Consider the following 15,341-nt stretch of genomic DNA (forward strand, 5'->3'; position numbering starts at 1 on the left):
CCGCTGTTGGCCGCCAGGCTCTCTTATCTCGGCGCCGACATACTTTGACAACACACGGGCGTTCTGACACACCGACTCAAAACTCAGTGTATGAGGTAGCCTTGCTTGCTTGTGAATCTGACACTTGGACATGCTAACACCTTTCTCCGGGCTCAGCATTCTTACTCTCCGGGAAGTGCCTGTGGCGCTGTGGCTTAGTTGGTTAAAGCTCCTGTCTAGTAAACAGGAGATCCTGAGTTCGAATCTCAGCAGTGCCTTCTATTGGACAAGTTGGACCATCTGAAAAAGAGGGTGACGTCAAAAGTAGCCTCTTGCTTCGTACCACGTGTATGAGGTGGCATAGCTTTTAAATCTGCCACTTGCACATTCTATGACTTTTCATGGTCTTCGGGCTCAGTAGTCTTACTCTCACGGCAGTGCCTGTGGCGCTGTGGCTTAGTTGGTTAAAGCGCCTGTCTAGTAAACAGGAGATCCTGAGTTCGAATCTCAGCAGTGCCTTCTATTGGACAAGTTGGACCATCCGAACAAGAGGATGACGTCAGACGCGTCCTCTTGCTTCTTGAAAGCTGCGTCATACCACGGGGGAAAATGTGCGCAAAACAGTCTCACAGCCTTGCGTGCCGCTGTTGGCCGCCAGGCTCTCTTATCTCGGCGCCGACATACTTTGACAACACACGGGCGTTCTGACACACCTACTCAAAACTCAGTGTATGAGGTAGTCTTGCTTGCTTGTGAATCTGACACTTGGACATGCTAACACCTTTCTCCGGGCTCAGCATTCTTACTCTCCGGGAAGTGCCTGTGGCGCTGTGGCTTAGTTGGTTAAAGCGCCTGTCTAGTAAACAGGAGATCCTGAGTTCGAATCTCAGCAGTGCCTTCTATTGGACAAGTTGGACCATCTGAAAAAGAGGGTGACGTCAAAAGTAGCCTCTTGCTTCGTACCACGTGTATGAGGTGGCATAGCTTTTAAATCTGCCACTTGCACATTCTATGACTTTTCATGGTCTTCGGGCTCAGTAGTCTTAAGGCTCTAGTACGCTCCTCCGTCTGCGTCACGCGCACGCGGCACTGGACATTTGACGTGCGTCATTTTAGACGCGTATACGAGGCATACTCCAATGTCTGTGTCCTGAATGCGCGCCAGCCGATCAAGGTTAGCGCCGGCGCACTACGAATTAACTGTGATACTCTGGGATGTGCAACCACTGAACTAGGAAGAGCCAGGGAAGGAGTGTTCCACACTTAAATACACAAAAGATGCAGCTGTTAGATGAGGAGAAGCACCACGAGTACTTTCTCATGTCTGCTGAAAAGTTTGATGAGTTGGTTCTTCACATCTCTCCATTTATCATCCACCAGAACAGGCACAGCACACCACGCGTAGGCTAGCATTCCAAGTTACAGCTAAACTAATGGGTTAGCTTATGGCTAATGTGTATGGGAAATCCCATAGAGATGCTAACGGTTAGCATAATCGATAAAAGTATATATTTAGAGCGAACTTCAGTCCATTTACACAACTTGGATTACATATGAGGTCTTTGTTTACAACTGACTATTAAAATACTCAAAGACTAATGTTTTGTCATCATATAACAACGTTAGCGTGTAGGAAACGCCAGTTTAAGTGTTCTTCTGTCTCCGTTTGCTGAGTTTTAAGCGCTATTTCTGTACGTGCTCCACCTACTGGAGCGGCGTCTTTACAGCAGTTCCGTTTCACACATGCGTAGTCTACGCGTGAAAGAGACGCGCGGTCTTAAATTTTGGTCGACTCAAAAACGCGACGCATGCCGTAAAAATGACGCAATTCTCGTCACGCGCTCACCAGTGCCGCGTGCGCGTGACGCAGACGGAGGACCGTGCCACGGCCTTTACTCTCACAGCAGTGCCTGTGGCGCTGTGGCTTAGTTGGTTAAAGCGCCTGTCTAGTAAACAGGAGATCCTGAGTTCGAATCTCAGCAGTGCCTTCTATTGGACAAGTTGGACCATCCGAACAAGAGGATGACGTCAGACGCGTCCTCTTGCTTCTTGAAAGCTGCGTCATACCACGGGGGAAAATGTGCGCAAAACAGTCTCACAGCCTTGCGTGCCGCTGTTGGCCGCCAAGCTCTCTTATCTCAGCGCCGACATACTTTGACAACACACGGGCGTTCTGACACACCGACTCAAAACTCAGTGTATGAGGTAGCCTTGCTTGCTTGTGAATCTGACACTTGGACATGCTAACACCTTTCTCCGGGCTCAGCATTCTTACTCTCCGGGAAGTGCCTGTGGCGCTGTGGCTTAGTTGGTTAAAGCCCCTGTCTAGTAAACAGGAGATCCTGAGTTCGAATCTCAGCAGTGCCTTCTATTGGACAAGTTGGACCATCTGAAAAAGAGGGTGACGTCAAAAGTAGCCTCTTGCTTCGTACCACGTGTATGAGGTGGCATAGCTTTTAAATCTGCCACTTGCACATTCTATGACTTTTCATGGTCTTCGGGCTCAGTAGTCTTACTCTCACGGCATTGCCTGTGGCGCTGTGGCTTAGTTGGTTAAAGCGCCTGTCTAGTAAACAGGAGATCCTGAGTTCGAATCTCAGCCGTGCCTTCTATTGGACAAGTTGGACCATCCGAACAAGAGGATGACGTCAGACGCGTCCTCTTGCTTCTTGAAAGCTGCGTCATACCACGGGGGAAAATGTGCGCAAAACAGTCTCACAGCCTTGCGTGCCGCTGTTGGCCGCCAGGCTCTCTTATGTCGGCGCCAACATACTTTGACAACACACGGGCGTTCTGACACACCGACTCAAAACTCAGTGTATGAGGTAGCCTTGCTTGCTTGTGAATCTGACACTTGGACATGCTAACACCTTTCTCCGGGCTCAGCATTCTTACTCTCCGGGAGGTGCCTGTGGCGCTGTGGCTTAGTTGGTTAAAGCGCCTGTCTAGTAAACAGGAGATCCTGAGTTCGAATCTCAGCAGTGCCTTCTATTGGACAAGTTGGACCATCTGAAAAAGAGGGTGACGTCAAAAGTAGCCTCTTGCTTCGTACCACGTGTATGAGGTGGCATAGCTTTTAAATCTGCCACTTGCACATTCTATGACTTTTCATGGTCTTCGGGCTCAGTAATCTTACTCTCACGGCATTGCCTGTGGCGCTGTGGCTTAGTTGGTTAAAGCGCCTGTCTAGTAAACAGGAGATCCTGAGTTCGAATCTCAGCAGTGCCTTCTATTGGACAAGTTGGACCATCCGAACAAGAGGATGACGTCAGACGCGTTCTCTTGCTTCTTGAAAGCTGCGTCATACCACGGGGGAAAATGTGCGCAAAACAGTCTCACAGCCTTGCGTGCCGCTGTTGGCCGCCAGGCTCTCTTATCTCGGCGCCGACATACTTTGACAACACACGGGCGTTCTGACACACCGACTCAAAACTCAGTGTATGAGGTAGCCTTGCTTGCTTGTGAATCTGACACTTGGACATGCTAACACCTTTCTCCGGGCTCAGCATTCTTACTCTCCGGGAAGTGCCTGTGGCGCTGTGGCTTAGTTGGTTAAAGCGCCTGTTTAGTAAACAGGAGATCCTGAGTTCGAATCTCAGCAGTGCCTTCTATTGGACAAGTTGGACCATCTGAAAAAGAGGGTGACATCAAAAGTAGCCTCTTGCTTCGTACCACGTGTATGAGGTGGCATAGCTTTTAAATCTGCCACTTGCACATTCTATGACTTTTCATGGTCTTCGGGCTCAGTAATCTTACTCTCACGGCAGTGCCTGTGGCGCTGTGGCTTAGTTGGTTAAAGCGCCTGTCTAGTAAACAGGAGATCCTGAGTTCGAATCTCAGCAGTGCCTTCTATTGGACAAGTTGGACCATCCGAACAAGAGGATGACGTCAGACGTGTCCTCTTGCTTCTTGAAAGCTGCGTCATACCACGGGGGAAAATGTGCGCAAAACAGTCTCACAGCCTTGCGTGCCGCTGTTGGCCGCCAGGCTCTCTTATCTCGGCGCCGACATACTTTGACAACACACGGGCGTTCTGACACACCGACTCAAAACTCAGTGTATGAGGTAGCCTTGCTTGCTTGTGAATCTGACACTTGGACATGCTAACACCTTTCTCCGGGCTCAGCATTCTTACTCTCCGGGAAGTGCCTGTGGCGCTGTGGCTTAGTTGGTTAAAGCGCCTGTCTAGTAAACAGGAGATCCTGAGTTCGAATCTCAGCAGTGCCTTCTATTGGAACAGTTGGACCATCTGAAAAAGAGGGTGACGTCAAAAGTAGCCTCTTGCTTCGTACCACGTGTATGAGGTGGCATAGCTTTTAAATCTGCCACTTGCACATTCTATGACTTTTCATGGTCTTCGGGCTCAGTAGTCTTACTCTCACGGCAGTGCCTGTGGCGCTGTGGCTTAGTTGGTTAAAGCGCCTGTCTAGTAAACAGGAGATCCTGAGTTCGCATCTCAGCAGTGCCTTCTATTGGACAAGTTGGACCATCTGAAAAAGAGGGTGACGTCAAAAGTAGCCTCTTGCTTCGTACCACGTGTATGAGGTGGCATAGCTTTTAAATCTGCCACTTGCACATTCTATGACTTTTCATGGTCTTCGGGCTCAGTAGTCTTACTCTCACGGCAGTGCCTGTGGCGCTGTGGCTTAGTTGGTTAAAGCGCCTGTCTAGTAAACAGGAGATCCTGAGTTCGACTCTCAGCAGTGCCTTCTATTGGACAAGTTGGACCATCCGAACAAGAGGATGACGTCAGACGTGTCCTCTTGCTTCTTGAAAGCTGCGTCATACCACGGGGGAAAATGTGCGCAAAACAGTCTCACAGCCTTGCGTGCCGCTGTTGGCCGCCAGGCTCTCTTATCTCGGCGCCGACATACTTTGACAACACACGGGCGTTCTGACACACCGACTCAAAACTCAGTGTATGAGGTAGCCTTGCTTGCTTGTGAATCTGACACTTGGACATGCTAACACCTTTCTCCGGGCTCAGCATTCTTACTCTCCAGGAAGTGCCTGTGGCGCTGTGGCTTAGTTGGTTAAAGCGCCTGTCTAGTAAACAGGAGATCCTGAGTTCGAATCTCAGCAGTGCCTTCTATTGGACAAGTTGGACCATCTGAAAAAGAGGGTGACGTCAAAAGTAGCCTCTTGCTTCGTACCACGTGTATGAGGTGGCATAGCTTTTAAATCTGCCACTTGCACATTCTATGACTTTTCATGGTCTTCGGGCTCAGTAGTCTTACTCTCACGGCAGTGCCTGTGGCGCTGTGGCTTAGTTGGTTAAAGCGCCTGTCTAGTAAACAGGAGATCCTGAGTTCGAATCTCAGCAGTGCCTTCTATTGGACAAGTTGGACCATCCGAACAAGAGGATGACGTCAGACGTGTCCTCTTGCTTCTTGAAAGCTGCGTCATACCACGGGGGAAAATGTGCGCAAAACAGTCTCACAGCCTTGCGTGCCGCTGTTGGCCGCCAGGCTCTCTTATCTCGGCGCCGACATACTTTGACAACACACGGGCGTTCTGACACACCGACTCAAAACTCAGTGTATGAGGTAGCCTTGCTTGCTTGTGAATCTGACACTTGGACATGCTAACACCTTTCTCCGGGCTCAGCATTCTTACTCTCCGGGAAGTGCCTGTGGCGCTGTGGCTTAGTTGGTTAAAGCGCCTGTCTAGTAAACAGGAGATCCTGAGTTCGAATCTCAGCAGTGCCTTCTATTGGACAAGTTGGACCATCTGAAAAAGAGGGTGACGTCAAAAGTAGCCTCTTGCTTCGTACCACGTGTATGAGGTGGCATAGCTTTTAAATCTGCCACTTGCACATTCTATGACTTTTCATGGTCTTCGGGCTCAGTAGACTCTCACGGCAGTGCCTGTGGCGCTGTGGCTTAGTTGGTTAAAGCGCCTGTCTAGTAAACAGGAGATCCTGAGTTCGACTCTCAGCAGTGCCTTCTATTGGACAAGTTGGACCATCCGAACAAGAGGATGACGTCAGACGCGTCCTCTTGCTTCTTGAAAGCTGCGTCATACCAGGGGGGAAAATGTGCGCAAAACAGTCTCACAGCCTTGCGTGCCGCTGTTGGCCGCCAGGCTCTCTTATCTCGGCGCCGACATACTTTGACAACACACGGGCGTTCTGACACACCGACTCAAAACTCAGTGTATGAGGTAGCCTTGCTTGCTTGTGAATCTGACACTTGGACATGCTAACACCTTTCTCCGGGCTCAGCATTCTTACTCTCCGGGAAGTGCCTGTGGCGCTGTGGCTTAGTTGGTTAAAGCGCCTGTCTAGTAAACAGGAGATCCTGAGTTCGAATCTCAGCAGTGCCTTCTATTGGACAAGTTGGACCATCTGAAAAAGAGGGTGACGTCAAAAGTAGCCTCTTGCTTCGTACCACGTGTATGAGGTGGCATAGCTTTTAAATCTGCCACTTGCACATTCTATGACTTTTCATGGTCTTCGGGCTCAGTAGTCTTACTCTCACGGCAGTGCCTGTGGCGCTGTGGCTTAGTTGGTTAAAGCGCCTGTCTAGTAAACAGGAGATCCTGAGTTCGAATCTCAGCAGTGCCTTCTATTGGACAAGTTGGACCATCTGAAAAAGAGGGTGACGTCAAAAGTAGCCTCTTGCTTCGTACCACGTGTATGAGGTGGCATAGCTTTTAAATCTGCCACTTGCACATTCTATGACTTTTCATGGTCTTCGGGCTCAGTAGTCTTACTCTCCGGGAAGTGCCTGTGGCGCTGTGGCTTAGTTGGTTAAAGCGCCTGTCTAGTAAACAGGAGATCCTGAGTTCGAATCTCAGCAGTGCCTTCTATTGGACAAGTTGGACCATCTGAAAAAGAGGGTGACGTCAAAAGTAGCCTCTTGCTTCGTACCACGTGTATGAGGTGGCATAGCTTTTAAATCTGCCACTTGCACATTCTATGACTTTTCATGGTCTTCGGGCTCAGTAGTCTTACTCTCACGGCAGTGCCTGTGGCGCTGTGGCTTAGTTGGTTAAAGCGCCTGTCTAGTAAACAGGAGATCCTGAGTTCGAATCTCAGCAGTGCCTTCTATTGGACAAGTTGGACCATCCGAACAAGAGGATGACGTCAGACGTGTCCTCTTGCTTCTTGAAAGCTGCGTCATACCACGGGGGAAAATGTGCGCAAAACAGTCTCACAGCCTTGCGTGCCGCTGTTGGCCGCCAGGCTCTCTTATGTCGGCGCCGACATACTTTGACAACACACGGGCGTTCTGACACACCGACTCAAAACTCAGTGTATGAGGTAGCCTTGCTTGCTTGTGAATCTGACACTTGGACATGCTAACACCTTTCTCCGGGCTCAGCATTCTTACTCTCCGGGAAGTGCCTGTGGCGCTGTGGCTTAGTTGGTTAAAGCGCCTGTCTAGTAAACAGGAGATCCTGAGTTCGAATCTCAGCAGTGCCTTCTATTGGACAAGTTGGACCATCTGAAAAAGAGGGTGACGTCAAAAGTAGCCTCTTGCTTCGTACCACGTGTATGAGGTGGCATAGCTTTTAAATCTGCCACTTGCACATTCTATGACTTTTCATGGTCTTCGGGCTCAGTAGTCTTACTCTCACGGCAGTACCTGTGGCGCTGTGGCTTAGTTGGTTAAAGCGCCTGTCTAGTAAACAGGAGATCCTGAGTTCGAATCTCAGCAGTGCCTTCTATTGGACAAGTTGGACCATCCGAACAAGAGGATGACGTCAGACGCGTCCTCTTGCTTCTTGAAAGCTGCGTCATACCACGGGGGAAAATGTGCGCAAAACAGTCTCACAGCCTTGCGTGCCGCTGTTGGCCGCCAGGCTCTCTTATCTCGGCGCCGACATACTTTGACAACACACGGGCGTTCTGACACACCGACTCAAAACTCAGTGTATGAGGTAGCCTTGCTTGCTTGTGAATCTGACACTTGGACATGCTAACACCTTTCTCCGGGCTCAGCATTCTTACTCTCCGGGAAGTGCCTGTGGCGCTGTGGCTTAGTTGGTTAAAGCGCCTGTCTAGTAAACAGGAGATCCTGAGGTCGAATCTCAGCAGTGCCTTCTATTGGACAAGTTGGACCATCTGAAAAAGAGGGTGACGTCAAAAGTAGCCTCTTGCTTCGTACCACGTGTATGAGGTGGCATAGCTTTTAAATCTGCCACTTGCACATTCTATGACTTTTCATGGTCTTCGGGCTCAGTAGTCTTACTCTCACGGCAGTGCCTGTGGCGCTGTGGCTTAGTTGGTTAAAACGCCTGTCTAGTAAACAGGAGATCCTGAGTTCGAATCTCAGCAGTGCCTTCTATTGGACAAGTTGGACCATCTGAAAAAGAGGGTGACGTCAAAAGTAGCCTCTTGCTTCGTACCACGTGTATGAGGTGGCATAGCTTTTAAATCTGCCACAAGCACATTCTATGACTTTTCATGGTCTTCGGGCTCAGTAGTCTTACTCTCACGGCAGTGCCTGTGGCGCTGTGGCTTAGTTGGTTAAAGCGCCTGTCTAGTAAACAGGAGATCCTGAGTTCGAATTTCAGCAGTGCCTTCTATTGGACAAGTTGGACCATCCGAACAAGAGGATGACGTCAGACGCGTCCTCTTGCTTCTTGAAAGCTGCGTCATACCACGGGGGAAAATGTGCGCAAAACAGTCTCACAGCCTTGCGTGCCGCTGTTGGCCGCCAGGCTCTCTTATCTCGGCGCCGACATACTTTGACAACACACGGGCGTTCTGACACACCGACTCAAAACTCAGTGTATGAGGTAGCCTTGCTTGCTTGTGAATCTGACACTTGGACATGCTAACACCTTTCTCCGGGCTCAGCATTCTTACTCTCCGGGAAGTGCCTGTGGCGCTGTGGCTTAGTTGGTTAAAGCGCCTGTCTAGTAAACAGGAGATCCTGAGTTCGAATCTCAGCAGTGCCTTCTATTGGACAAGTTGGACCATCTGAAAAAGAGGGTGACGTCAAAAGTAGCCTCTTGCTTCGTACCACGTGTATGAGGTGGCATAGCTTTTAAATCTGCCACTTGCACATTCTATGACTTTTCATGGTCTTCGGGCTCAGTAGTCTTACTCTCACGGCAGTGCCTGTGGCGCTGTGGCTTAGTTGGTTAAAGCGCCTGTCTAGTAAACAGGAGATCCTGAGTTCGAATCTCAGCAGTGCCTTCTATTGGACAAGTTGGACCATCCGAACAAGAGGATGACGTCAGACGCGTCCTCTTGCTTCTTGAAAGCTGCGTCATACCACGGGGGAAAATGTGCGCAAAACAGTCTCACAGCCTTGCGTGCCGCTGTTGGCCGCCAGGCTCTCTTATCTCGGCGCCGACATACTTTGACAACACACGGGCGTTCTGACACACCGACTCAAAACTCAGTGTATGAGGTAGCCTTGCTTGCTTGTGAATCTGACACTTGGACATGCTAACACCTTTCTCCGGGCTCAGCATTCTTACTCTCCGGGAAGTGCCTGTGGCGCTGTGGCTTAGTTGGTTAAAGCGCCTGTCTAGTAAACAGGAGATCCTGAGTTCGAATCTCAGCAGTGCCTTCTATTGGACAAGTTGGACCATCTGAAAAAGAGGGTGACGTCAAAAGTAGCCTCTTGCTTCGTACCACGTGTATGAGGTGGCATAGCTTTTAAATCTGCCACTTGCACATTCTATGACTTTTCATGGTCTTCGGGCTCAGTAGTCTTACTCTCACGGCAGTGCCTGTGGCGCTGTGGCTTAGTTGGTTAAAGCGCCTGTCTAGTAAACAGGAGATCCTGAGTTCGAATCTCAGCAGTGCCTTCTATTGGACAAGTTGGACCATCCGAACAAGAGGATGACGTCAGACGCGTCCTCTTGCTTCTTGAAAGCTGCGTCATACCACGGGGGAAAATGTGCGCAAAACAGTCTCACAGCCTTGCGTGCCGCTGTTGGCCGCCAGGCTCTCTTATCTCGGCGCCGACATACTTTGACAACACACGGGCGTTCTGACACACCGACTCAAAACTCAGTGTATGAGGTAGCCTTGCTTGCTTGTGAATCTGACACTTGGACATGCTAACACCTTTCTCCGGGCTCAGCATTCTTACTCTCCGGGAAGTGCCTGTGGCGCTGTGGCTTAGTTGGTTAAAGCGCCTGTCTAGTAAACAGGAGATCCTGAGTTCGAATCTCAGCAGTGCCTTCTATTGGACAAGTTGGACCATCTGAAAAAGAGGGTGACGTCAAAAGTAGCCTCTTGCTTCGTACCACGTGTATGAGGTGGCATAGCTTTTAAATCTGCCACTTGCACATTCTATGACTTTTCATGGTCTTCGGGCTCAGTAGTCTTACTCTCACGGCAGTGCCTGTGGCGCTGTGGCTTAGTTGGTTAAAACGCCTGTCTAGTAAACAGGAGATCCTGAGTTCGAATCTCAGCAGTGCCTTCTATCGGACAAGTTGGACCATCTGAAAAAGAGGGTGACGTCAAAAGTAGCCTCTTGCTTCGTACCACGTGTATGAGGTGGCATAGCTTTTAAATCTGCCACTTGCACATTCTATGACTTTTCATGGTCTTCGGGCTCAGTAGTCTTACTCTCACGGCAGTGCCTGTGGCGCTGTGGCTTAGTTGGTTAAAGCGCCTGTCTAGTAAACAGGAGATCCTGAGTTCGAATTTCAGCAGTGCCTTCTATTGGACAAGTTGGACCATCCGAACAAGAGGATGACGTCAGACGCGTCCTCTTGCTTCTTGAAAGCTGCGTCATACCACGGGGGAAAATGTGCGCAAAACAGTCTCACAGCCTTGCGTGCCGCTGTTGGCCGCCAGGCTCTCTTATCTCGGCGCCGACATACTTTGACAACACACGGGCGTTCTGACACACCGACTCAAAACTCAGTGTATGAGGTAGCCTTGCTTGCTTGTGAATCTGACACTTGGACATGCTAACACCTTTCTCCGGGCTCAGCATTCTTACTCTCCGGGAAGTGCCTGTGGCGCTGTGGCTTAGTTGGTTAAAGCGCCTGTCTAGTAAACAGGAGATCCTGAGTTCGAATCTCAGCAGTGCCTTCTATTGGACAAGTTGGACCATCTGAAAAAGAGGGTGACGTCAAAAGTAGCCTCTTGCTTCGTACCACGTGTATGAGGTGGCATAGCTTTTAAATCTGCCACTTGCACATTCTATGACTTTTCATGGTCTTCGGGCTCAGTAGTCTTACTCTCACGGCAGTGCCTGTGGCGCTGTGGCTTAGTTGGTTAAAACGCCTGTCTAGTAAACAGGAGATCCTGAGTTCGAATCTCAGCAGTGCCTTCTATCGGACAAGTTGGACCATCTGAAAAAGAGGGTGACGTCAAAAGTAGCCTCTTGCTTCGTACCACGTGTATGAGGTGGCATAGCTTTTAAATCTGCCACTTGCACATTCTATGACTTTTCATGGTCTTCGGGCTCAGTAGTCTTACTCTCACGGCAGTGCCTGTGGCGCTGTGGCTTAGTTGGTTAAAGCGCCTGTCTAGTAAACAGGAGATCCTGAGTTCGAATCTCAGCAGTGCCTTCTATTGGACAAGTTGGACCATCCGAACAAGAGGATGACGTCAGACGCGTCCTCTTGCTTCTTGAAAGCTGCGTCATACCACGGGGGAAAATGTGCGCAAAACAGTCTCACAGCCTTGCGTGCCGCTGTTGGCCGCCAGGCTCTCTTATCTCGGCGCCGACATACTTTGACAACACACGGGCGTTCTGACACACCGACTCAAAACTCAGTGTATGAGGTAGCCTTGCTTGCTTGTGAATCTGACACTTGGACATGCTAACACCTTTCTCCGGGCTCAGCATTCTTACTCTCCGGGAAGTGCCTGTGGCGCTGTGGCTTAGTTGGTTAAAGCGCCTGTCTAGTAAACAGGAGATCCTGAGTTCAAATCTCAGCAGTGCCTTCTATTGGACAAGTTGGACCATCTGAAAAAGAGGGTGACGTCAAAAGTAGCCTCTTGCTTCGTACCACGTGTATGAGGTGGCATAGCTTTTAAATCTGCCACTTGCACATTCTATGACTTTTCATGGTCTTCGGGCTCAGTAATCTTACTCTCACGGCATTGCCTGTGGCGCTGTGGCTTAGTTGGTTAAAGCGCCTGTCTAGTAAACAGGAGATCCTGAGTTCGAATCTCAGCAGTGCCTTCTATTGGACAAGTTGGACCATCCGAACAAGAGGATGACGTCAGACGCGTCCTCTTGCTTCTTGAAAGCTGCGTCATACCACGGGGGAAAATGTGCGCAAAACAGTCTCACAGCCTTGCGTGCCGCTGTTGGCCGCCAGGCTCTCTTATCTCGGCGCCGACATACTTTGACAACACACGGGCGTTCTGACACACCGACTCAAAACTCAGTGTATGAGGTAGCCTTGCTTGCTTGTGAATCTGACACTTGGACATGCTAACACCTTTCTCCGGGCTCAGCATTCTTACTCTCCGGGAAGTGCCTGTGGCGCTGTGGCTTAGTTGGTTAAAGCGCCTGTCTAGTAAACAGGAGATCCTGAGTTCGAATCTCAGCAGTGCCTTCTATTGGACAAGTTGGACCATCTGAAAAAGAGGGTGACGTCAAAAGTAGCCTCTTGCTTCGTACCACGTGTATGAGGTGGCATAGCTTTTAAATCTGCCACTTGCACATTCTATGACTTTTCATGGTCTTCGGGCTCAGTAGTCTTACTCTCACGGCAGTGCCTGTGGCGCTGTGGCTTAGTTGGTTAAAGCGCCTGTCTAGTAAACAGGAGATCCTGAGTTCGAATCTCAGCAGTGCCTTCTATTGGACAAGTTGGACCATCCGAACAAGAGGATGACGTCAAAAGTAGCCTCTTGCTTCGTACCACGTGTATGAGGTGGCATCATGGAGGTATTATATATAACTGGAGAGAGTGACTAAGTCCCGCCCTCCATACAAATGAATGGGCGATGCTAGGCTAGTAAATCCAGCCAATTTTCGTCAACGCCATATTGAACACTGGAGCTCCGATCCAGCGCCAGTCGGCTCTGACCATGCGCAAAGTTCCAAAGCTGGAAATGACGCATGGACCTACATTGATTTCTATTGGACATTCTGTAAAAAGAGAGTCATCCTCCAGTTCAGACGGTGGCGATAATGCACATACCTTGCTTGCCGCGTAACAACAAGCAGAAAAAGTTGCTCGGGAACGCACACCTGAGTCCAGTGGAGTGTCGCACGGAGTAATGATTGGCTGTAGGTACCTGTCCCCCAACATGTACGCGCATGAGAGCTCGTGCCCAACACAGATTTTCGTGCACGGTGCTGGTTCTAAATGCCCCATGAGGCGCCATACTTGAAAATGGCGCTTGCTAACTTGCCGAAGCTAATCAACACGGCCTTGACCCCCTGGGTGGCATAGCTTTTAAATCTGCCACTTGCACATTCTATGACTTTTCATGGTCTTCGGGCTCAGTAATCTTACTCTCACGGCATTGCCTGTGGCGCTGTGGCTTAGTTGGTTAAAGCGCCTGTCTAGTAAACAGGAGATCCTGAGTTCGAATCTCAACAGTGCCTTCTATTGGACAAGTTGGACCATCCGAACAAGAGGATGACGTCAGACGCGTCCTCTTGCTTCTTGAAAGCTGCGTCATACCACGGGGGAAAATGTGCGCAAAACAGTCTCACAGCCTTGCGTGCCGCTGTTGGCCGCCAGGCTCTCTTATCTCGGCGCCGACATACTTTGACAACACACGGGCGTTCTGACACACCGACTCAAAACTCAGTGTATGAGGTAGCCTTGCTTTCTTGTGAATCTGACACTTGGACATGCTAACACCTTTCTCCGGGCTCAGCATTCTTACTCTCCGGGAAGTGCCTGTGGCGCTGTGGCTTAGTTGGTTAAAGCGCCTGTCTAGTAAACAGGAGATCCTGAGTTCGAATCTCAGCAGTGCCTTCTATTGGACAAGTTGGACCATCTGAAAAAGAGGGTGACGTCAAAAGTAGCCTCTTGCTTCGTACCACGTGTATGAGGTGGCATAGCTTTTAAATCTGCCACTTGCACATTCTATGACTTTTCATGGTCTTCGGGCTCAGTAGTCTTACTCTCACGGCATTGCCTGTGGCGCTGTGGCTTAGTTGGTTAAAGCGCCTGTCTAGTAAACAGGAGATCCTGAGTTCGAATCTCAGCAGTGCCTTCTATTGGACAAGTTGGACCATCCGAACAAGAGGATGACGTCAGACGCGTCCTCTTGCTTCTTGAAAGCTGCGTCATACCACGGGGGAAAATGTGCGCAAAACAGTCTCACAGCCTTGCGTGCCGCTGTTGGCCGCCAGGCTCTCTTATCTCGGCGCCGACATACTTTGACAACACACGGGCGTTCTGACACACCGACTCAAAACTCAGTGTATGAGGTAGCCTTGCTTGCTTGTGAATCTGACACTTGGACATGCTAACACCTTTCTCCGGGCTCAGCATTCTTACTCTCCGGGAAGTGCCTGTGGCGCTGTGGCTTAGTTGGTTAAAGCGCCTGTCTAGTAAACAGGAGATCCTGAGTTCGAATCTCAGCAGTGCCTTCTATTGGACAAGTTGGACCATCTGAAAAAGAGGGTGACGTCAAAAGTAGCCTCTTGCTTCGTACCACGTGTATGAGGTGGCATAGCTTTTAAATCTGCCACTTGCACATTCTATGACTTTTCATGGTCTTCGGGCTCAGTAGTCTTACTCTCACGGCAGTGCCTGTGGCGCTGTGGCTTAGTTGGTTAAAGCGCCTGTCTAGTAAACAGGAGATCCTGAGTTCGAATCTCAGCAGTGCCTTCTATTGGACAAGTTGGACCATCCGAACAAGAGGATGACGTCAGACGCGTCCTCTTGCTTCTTGAAAGCTGCGTCATACCACGGGGGAAAATGTGCGCAAAACAGTCTCACAGCCTTGCGTGCCGCTGTTGGCCGCCAGGCTCTCTTATCTCGGCGCCGACATACTTTGACAACACACGGGCGTTCTGACACACCGACTCAAAACTCAGTGTATGAGGTAGCCTTGCTTGCTTGTGAATCTGACACTTGGACATGCTAACACCTTTCTCCGGGCTCAGCATTCTTACTCTCCGGGAAGTGCCTGTGGCGCTGTGGCTTAGTTGGTTAAAGCGCCTGTCTAGTAAACAGGAGATCCTGAGTTCGAATCTCAGCAGTGCCTTCTATTGGACAAGTTGGACCATCTGAAAAAGAGGGTGACGTCAAAAGTAGCCTCTTGCTTCGTACCACGTGTATGAGGTGGCATAGCTTTTAAATCTGCCACTTGCACATTCTATGACTTTTCATGGTCTTCGGGCTCAGTAATCTTACTCTCACGGCAGTGCCTGTGGCGCTGTGGCTTAGTTGGTTAAAGCGCCTGTCTAGTAAACAGGAGATCCTGAGTTCGAATCTCAGCAGTGCCTTCTATTGGACAAGTT

General features: G+C 49.9%; 47 non-coding genes across 47 annotated transcripts; all 47 read left to right on the forward strand.

Moving 5' to 3' along the window:
• Window positions 1-183: 183 nt before the first annotated feature.
• Window positions 184-257, forward strand: trnat-agu (transfer RNA threonine (anticodon AGU)). The gene has a single exon. It is a non-coding gene; the product is annotated as a tRNA-Thr (tRNA).
• Window positions 258-424: 167 nt separating this feature from the next.
• Window positions 425-498, forward strand: trnat-agu (transfer RNA threonine (anticodon AGU)). The gene has a single exon. It is a non-coding gene; the product is annotated as a tRNA-Thr (tRNA).
• A 305-nt stretch (window positions 499-803) lies between these two features.
• On the forward strand, window positions 804-877 carry trnat-agu (transfer RNA threonine (anticodon AGU)). The gene has a single exon. It is a non-coding gene; the product is annotated as a tRNA-Thr (tRNA).
• A 1,016-nt stretch (window positions 878-1,893) lies between these two features.
• On the forward strand, window positions 1,894-1,967 carry trnat-agu (transfer RNA threonine (anticodon AGU)). Its single transcript has one exon. It is a non-coding gene; the product is annotated as a tRNA-Thr (tRNA).
• Window positions 1,968-2,272: 305 nt separating this feature from the next.
• Window positions 2,273-2,346, forward strand: trnat-agu (transfer RNA threonine (anticodon AGU)). Its single transcript has one exon. It is a non-coding gene; the product is annotated as a tRNA-Thr (tRNA).
• Window positions 2,347-2,513: 167 nt separating this feature from the next.
• On the forward strand, window positions 2,514-2,587 carry trnat-agu (transfer RNA threonine (anticodon AGU)). Its single transcript has one exon. It is a non-coding gene; the product is annotated as a tRNA-Thr (tRNA).
• A 305-nt stretch (window positions 2,588-2,892) lies between these two features.
• Window positions 2,893-2,966, forward strand: trnat-agu (transfer RNA threonine (anticodon AGU)). The gene has a single exon. It is a non-coding gene; the product is annotated as a tRNA-Thr (tRNA).
• A 167-nt stretch (window positions 2,967-3,133) lies between these two features.
• On the forward strand, window positions 3,134-3,207 carry trnat-agu (transfer RNA threonine (anticodon AGU)). The gene has a single exon. It is a non-coding gene; the product is annotated as a tRNA-Thr (tRNA).
• A 305-nt stretch (window positions 3,208-3,512) lies between these two features.
• On the forward strand, window positions 3,513-3,586 carry trnat-agu (transfer RNA threonine (anticodon AGU)). The gene has a single exon. It is a non-coding gene; the product is annotated as a tRNA-Thr (tRNA).
• Window positions 3,587-3,753: 167 nt separating this feature from the next.
• Window positions 3,754-3,827, forward strand: trnat-agu (transfer RNA threonine (anticodon AGU)). The gene has a single exon. It is a non-coding gene; the product is annotated as a tRNA-Thr (tRNA).
• Window positions 3,828-4,132: 305 nt separating this feature from the next.
• On the forward strand, window positions 4,133-4,206 carry trnat-agu (transfer RNA threonine (anticodon AGU)). The gene has a single exon. It is a non-coding gene; the product is annotated as a tRNA-Thr (tRNA).
• Window positions 4,207-4,373: 167 nt separating this feature from the next.
• trnat-agu (transfer RNA threonine (anticodon AGU)) lies at window positions 4,374-4,447 on the forward strand. The gene has a single exon. It is a non-coding gene; the product is annotated as a tRNA-Thr (tRNA).
• A 167-nt stretch (window positions 4,448-4,614) lies between these two features.
• trnat-agu (transfer RNA threonine (anticodon AGU)) lies at window positions 4,615-4,688 on the forward strand. Its single transcript has one exon. It is a non-coding gene; the product is annotated as a tRNA-Thr (tRNA).
• Window positions 4,689-4,993: 305 nt separating this feature from the next.
• On the forward strand, window positions 4,994-5,067 carry trnat-agu (transfer RNA threonine (anticodon AGU)). The gene has a single exon. It is a non-coding gene; the product is annotated as a tRNA-Thr (tRNA).
• Window positions 5,068-5,234: 167 nt separating this feature from the next.
• trnat-agu (transfer RNA threonine (anticodon AGU)) lies at window positions 5,235-5,308 on the forward strand. The gene has a single exon. It is a non-coding gene; the product is annotated as a tRNA-Thr (tRNA).
• Window positions 5,309-5,613: 305 nt separating this feature from the next.
• Window positions 5,614-5,687, forward strand: trnat-agu (transfer RNA threonine (anticodon AGU)). Its single transcript has one exon. It is a non-coding gene; the product is annotated as a tRNA-Thr (tRNA).
• A 163-nt stretch (window positions 5,688-5,850) lies between these two features.
• Window positions 5,851-5,924, forward strand: trnat-agu (transfer RNA threonine (anticodon AGU)). The gene has a single exon. It is a non-coding gene; the product is annotated as a tRNA-Thr (tRNA).
• Window positions 5,925-6,229: 305 nt separating this feature from the next.
• On the forward strand, window positions 6,230-6,303 carry trnat-agu (transfer RNA threonine (anticodon AGU)). Its single transcript has one exon. It is a non-coding gene; the product is annotated as a tRNA-Thr (tRNA).
• A 167-nt stretch (window positions 6,304-6,470) lies between these two features.
• On the forward strand, window positions 6,471-6,544 carry trnat-agu (transfer RNA threonine (anticodon AGU)). Its single transcript has one exon. It is a non-coding gene; the product is annotated as a tRNA-Thr (tRNA).
• A 167-nt stretch (window positions 6,545-6,711) lies between these two features.
• Window positions 6,712-6,785, forward strand: trnat-agu (transfer RNA threonine (anticodon AGU)). The gene has a single exon. It is a non-coding gene; the product is annotated as a tRNA-Thr (tRNA).
• Window positions 6,786-6,952: 167 nt separating this feature from the next.
• trnat-agu (transfer RNA threonine (anticodon AGU)) lies at window positions 6,953-7,026 on the forward strand. Its single transcript has one exon. It is a non-coding gene; the product is annotated as a tRNA-Thr (tRNA).
• A 305-nt stretch (window positions 7,027-7,331) lies between these two features.
• On the forward strand, window positions 7,332-7,405 carry trnat-agu (transfer RNA threonine (anticodon AGU)). Its single transcript has one exon. It is a non-coding gene; the product is annotated as a tRNA-Thr (tRNA).
• Window positions 7,406-7,572: 167 nt separating this feature from the next.
• Window positions 7,573-7,646, forward strand: trnat-agu (transfer RNA threonine (anticodon AGU)). The gene has a single exon. It is a non-coding gene; the product is annotated as a tRNA-Thr (tRNA).
• Window positions 7,647-7,951: 305 nt separating this feature from the next.
• Window positions 7,952-8,025, forward strand: trnat-agu (transfer RNA threonine (anticodon AGU)). The gene has a single exon. It is a non-coding gene; the product is annotated as a tRNA-Thr (tRNA).
• A 167-nt stretch (window positions 8,026-8,192) lies between these two features.
• Window positions 8,193-8,266, forward strand: trnat-agu (transfer RNA threonine (anticodon AGU)). Its single transcript has one exon. It is a non-coding gene; the product is annotated as a tRNA-Thr (tRNA).
• Window positions 8,267-8,433: 167 nt separating this feature from the next.
• Window positions 8,434-8,507, forward strand: trnat-agu (transfer RNA threonine (anticodon AGU)). Its single transcript has one exon. It is a non-coding gene; the product is annotated as a tRNA-Thr (tRNA).
• Window positions 8,508-8,812: 305 nt separating this feature from the next.
• On the forward strand, window positions 8,813-8,886 carry trnat-agu (transfer RNA threonine (anticodon AGU)). The gene has a single exon. It is a non-coding gene; the product is annotated as a tRNA-Thr (tRNA).
• Window positions 8,887-9,053: 167 nt separating this feature from the next.
• trnat-agu (transfer RNA threonine (anticodon AGU)) lies at window positions 9,054-9,127 on the forward strand. The gene has a single exon. It is a non-coding gene; the product is annotated as a tRNA-Thr (tRNA).
• Window positions 9,128-9,432: 305 nt separating this feature from the next.
• On the forward strand, window positions 9,433-9,506 carry trnat-agu (transfer RNA threonine (anticodon AGU)). Its single transcript has one exon. It is a non-coding gene; the product is annotated as a tRNA-Thr (tRNA).
• A 167-nt stretch (window positions 9,507-9,673) lies between these two features.
• Window positions 9,674-9,747, forward strand: trnat-agu (transfer RNA threonine (anticodon AGU)). The gene has a single exon. It is a non-coding gene; the product is annotated as a tRNA-Thr (tRNA).
• Window positions 9,748-10,052: 305 nt separating this feature from the next.
• trnat-agu (transfer RNA threonine (anticodon AGU)) lies at window positions 10,053-10,126 on the forward strand. The gene has a single exon. It is a non-coding gene; the product is annotated as a tRNA-Thr (tRNA).
• A 167-nt stretch (window positions 10,127-10,293) lies between these two features.
• On the forward strand, window positions 10,294-10,367 carry trnat-agu (transfer RNA threonine (anticodon AGU)). The gene has a single exon. It is a non-coding gene; the product is annotated as a tRNA-Thr (tRNA).
• A 167-nt stretch (window positions 10,368-10,534) lies between these two features.
• On the forward strand, window positions 10,535-10,608 carry trnat-agu (transfer RNA threonine (anticodon AGU)). Its single transcript has one exon. It is a non-coding gene; the product is annotated as a tRNA-Thr (tRNA).
• A 305-nt stretch (window positions 10,609-10,913) lies between these two features.
• Window positions 10,914-10,987, forward strand: trnat-agu (transfer RNA threonine (anticodon AGU)). Its single transcript has one exon. It is a non-coding gene; the product is annotated as a tRNA-Thr (tRNA).
• Window positions 10,988-11,154: 167 nt separating this feature from the next.
• On the forward strand, window positions 11,155-11,228 carry trnat-agu (transfer RNA threonine (anticodon AGU)). Its single transcript has one exon. It is a non-coding gene; the product is annotated as a tRNA-Thr (tRNA).
• A 167-nt stretch (window positions 11,229-11,395) lies between these two features.
• On the forward strand, window positions 11,396-11,469 carry trnat-agu (transfer RNA threonine (anticodon AGU)). The gene has a single exon. It is a non-coding gene; the product is annotated as a tRNA-Thr (tRNA).
• Window positions 11,470-11,774: 305 nt separating this feature from the next.
• Window positions 11,775-11,848, forward strand: trnat-agu (transfer RNA threonine (anticodon AGU)). The gene has a single exon. It is a non-coding gene; the product is annotated as a tRNA-Thr (tRNA).
• A 167-nt stretch (window positions 11,849-12,015) lies between these two features.
• trnat-agu (transfer RNA threonine (anticodon AGU)) lies at window positions 12,016-12,089 on the forward strand. Its single transcript has one exon. It is a non-coding gene; the product is annotated as a tRNA-Thr (tRNA).
• Window positions 12,090-12,394: 305 nt separating this feature from the next.
• Window positions 12,395-12,468, forward strand: trnat-agu (transfer RNA threonine (anticodon AGU)). Its single transcript has one exon. It is a non-coding gene; the product is annotated as a tRNA-Thr (tRNA).
• Window positions 12,469-12,635: 167 nt separating this feature from the next.
• Window positions 12,636-12,709, forward strand: trnat-agu (transfer RNA threonine (anticodon AGU)). The gene has a single exon. It is a non-coding gene; the product is annotated as a tRNA-Thr (tRNA).
• Window positions 12,710-13,392: 683 nt separating this feature from the next.
• trnat-agu (transfer RNA threonine (anticodon AGU)) lies at window positions 13,393-13,466 on the forward strand. The gene has a single exon. It is a non-coding gene; the product is annotated as a tRNA-Thr (tRNA).
• A 305-nt stretch (window positions 13,467-13,771) lies between these two features.
• trnat-agu (transfer RNA threonine (anticodon AGU)) lies at window positions 13,772-13,845 on the forward strand. The gene has a single exon. It is a non-coding gene; the product is annotated as a tRNA-Thr (tRNA).
• Window positions 13,846-14,012: 167 nt separating this feature from the next.
• trnat-agu (transfer RNA threonine (anticodon AGU)) lies at window positions 14,013-14,086 on the forward strand. Its single transcript has one exon. It is a non-coding gene; the product is annotated as a tRNA-Thr (tRNA).
• A 305-nt stretch (window positions 14,087-14,391) lies between these two features.
• trnat-agu (transfer RNA threonine (anticodon AGU)) lies at window positions 14,392-14,465 on the forward strand. The gene has a single exon. It is a non-coding gene; the product is annotated as a tRNA-Thr (tRNA).
• A 167-nt stretch (window positions 14,466-14,632) lies between these two features.
• On the forward strand, window positions 14,633-14,706 carry trnat-agu (transfer RNA threonine (anticodon AGU)). The gene has a single exon. It is a non-coding gene; the product is annotated as a tRNA-Thr (tRNA).
• A 305-nt stretch (window positions 14,707-15,011) lies between these two features.
• trnat-agu (transfer RNA threonine (anticodon AGU)) lies at window positions 15,012-15,085 on the forward strand. The gene has a single exon. It is a non-coding gene; the product is annotated as a tRNA-Thr (tRNA).
• A 167-nt stretch (window positions 15,086-15,252) lies between these two features.
• Window positions 15,253-15,326, forward strand: trnat-agu (transfer RNA threonine (anticodon AGU)). Its single transcript has one exon. It is a non-coding gene; the product is annotated as a tRNA-Thr (tRNA).
• Window positions 15,327-15,341: the final 15 nt, after the last annotated feature.

The sequence above is a fragment of the Sardina pilchardus genome, chromosome 12 (assembly GCF_963854185.1).
Source record: "Sardina pilchardus chromosome 12, fSarPil1.1, whole genome shotgun sequence".
NCBI classification, from domain to species: domain Eukaryota; kingdom Metazoa; phylum Chordata; class Actinopteri; order Clupeiformes; family Clupeidae; genus Sardina; species Sardina pilchardus.